The sequence below is a fragment of the Bombus pyrosoma genome, linkage group LG8 (assembly GCF_014825855.1).
Source record: "Bombus pyrosoma isolate SC7728 linkage group LG8, ASM1482585v1, whole genome shotgun sequence".
Taxonomy (NCBI): domain Eukaryota; kingdom Metazoa; phylum Arthropoda; class Insecta; order Hymenoptera; family Apidae; genus Bombus; species Bombus pyrosoma.
The window spans coordinates 11,049,373-11,051,660 of NC_057777.1; the positions used below are offsets into that span (position 1 = coordinate 11,049,373).

At 29.2% G+C, this 2,288-nt stretch overlaps 1 protein-coding gene and 1 pseudogene across 1 annotated transcript in view; one reads left to right on the plus strand and one right to left on the minus strand.

Annotated features, from left to right (window-relative positions):
• The window catches only part of LOC122569948, a 383,055-nt gene that overhangs the window by 57,643 nt on the left and 323,124 nt on the right, over positions 1–2,288 (minus strand). The window lies entirely within an intron of this gene.
• The window catches only part of LOC122570266, a 4,532-nt pseudogene continuing 2,288 nt past the window's right edge, over positions 45–2,288 (plus strand).

Consider the following 2,288-nt stretch of genomic DNA (forward strand, 5'->3'; position numbering starts at 1 on the left):
ACGTATAACTTTATGTAGTATTACGGTATAACGTACAACGTTATGTAGCATTACGATATAACGTACAACGTTATATAGCATTACGTTATAACGTATAACGTTATGCAGTATTGCGTTACAACGTATAACGATATATGGTAATACGTTATGACATATATCGTTATGTAGTATTAAGATATAACGTGTAACGATAAGTAGCATTACGACATAACGTATGACGTTATATAGCATTACGTTATAATGTATAACGTTCTATGGTAATACGTTATGACATATATCGTTATGTAGTATTAAGGTATAACGTATAACGTTATATGGTAATACGTTGTTACGTAAAACGTTATGTAGTATAACGTTATAACGTATAACGTTATGTAGAATAACGTTGTAACGTATAACGTTATATGGTAGAACATTATATCGTATAACGTTATGTAGTACTACGTTACAACGTATAAAATTGTGTACTATAACGTTATAACGTATAACATTATATGGTAATACGTTATGACATATATCGTTATGCAGTATTAAGATATAACGTGTAACTGTATGTAGCATTACGATATTACGTATAACGTTATATAGCATTACGTTATAACGTATAACGTTATGTAGCATAACGTTATAACGAATGACGTTATATGGTAGAAGATTATAACGTATAACGTTATGTAGTATTGCGTTATAACGTATAACGTTATGTAGCATTAGGCTATAACGTATAACGTTATGTAGTATTATGTTATAAAGTATAACGTTATGTAGCATTACGGTATAACGTATAACGTTATGTTGCATTACGTTATAACGTATAACGATATGTAGCATTACGTTATAACGTATAACGTTATGTAGAATTACGTTATAACGTATAACGTTATATGGTAATACGTTATGACATATATCGTTATGTAGTATTAAGATATAACGTGTAACGATATGTAGCATTACGATATAACGTATAACGTTATATAGCATTACGTTATAACGTATAACGTTATGTAGTATTACGTTATAACGTATAACGTTATGCAGTATTGTGTTATAACGTATAACGTTATGTACCATTACGTTATAACGTATAACGTTATGTAGTATTACGATGTAACGTATAACGTTATGTAGTATTAGGTTATAACATATAACGTCATATGGTAGCAGATTATAACGTATAACGTTATGCAGCATTGCGTTATAACGTATAACGTTATGTACCATTACGTTATAACGTATAACGTTATGTAGTATTGCGATGTATCGTATAACGTTATGTAGCATTACGATATATCGTATAACGTTATATAGCATTACGTTATAACGTATAACGTTATATGGTAATACGTTATGACATATATCGTTATGTAGTATTAAGATATAACGTGTAACGATATGTAGCATTACGATATAACGTATAACGTTATATAGCATTACGTTATAACGTATAACGTTATATGGTAATACGTTATGACGCATAACGTTATGTAGTATTACGTTATAACGTATAACGTTATATGGTAATACCTTATAACGTATAACGTTGTGTAGTATTACGATGTAACGTATAACGTTATATGGTAGCAGAATATAACGTATAATGTTATGCAGTGTTACGTTATAACGTATAACTTTATGTACCATTACGTCATAACGTATAACGTTATGTAGTATTACGATATAACGTATAAAGTTATGTAGCAATACGGTATGACGTATAACGATATGTAGCATTATGGTATAACGGATAACGTTATGTAGAATTGCGATATAACGTTTAACGTTATGTACCATTACGTTATAACGTATAACGTTATATCGTAATACGTTATGACATATAGCGTTATTTAGTATTACGATATAACGTATAACGTTATGTAGCATTACGGTATGACGTATAACGATATGTAGCATTATGGTATAACGTATAACGTTATGTAGAATTGCGATATAACGTTTAACGTTATATAGCATTACGTTATAACGTATAACGTTAAATGGTAATACGTTATGACATATATCGTTATGTAGTATTAAGGTGTAACGTGTAATGTTATGTAGCATTACGTTATAACGTATAACTTTATATAGTATTACGTTATAACGTATAACGTTATGCAGTATTGCGTTATAACGTATAACGTTATATGGTAATACGTTATGACATATATCGTTATGTAGTATCAAGATATAACGTGTAACGATATGTAGCATTACGATATAACGTATGACGTTATATAGCATTACGTTATAACGTATAACGTTATATGGTAATACGTTATGACGTATAA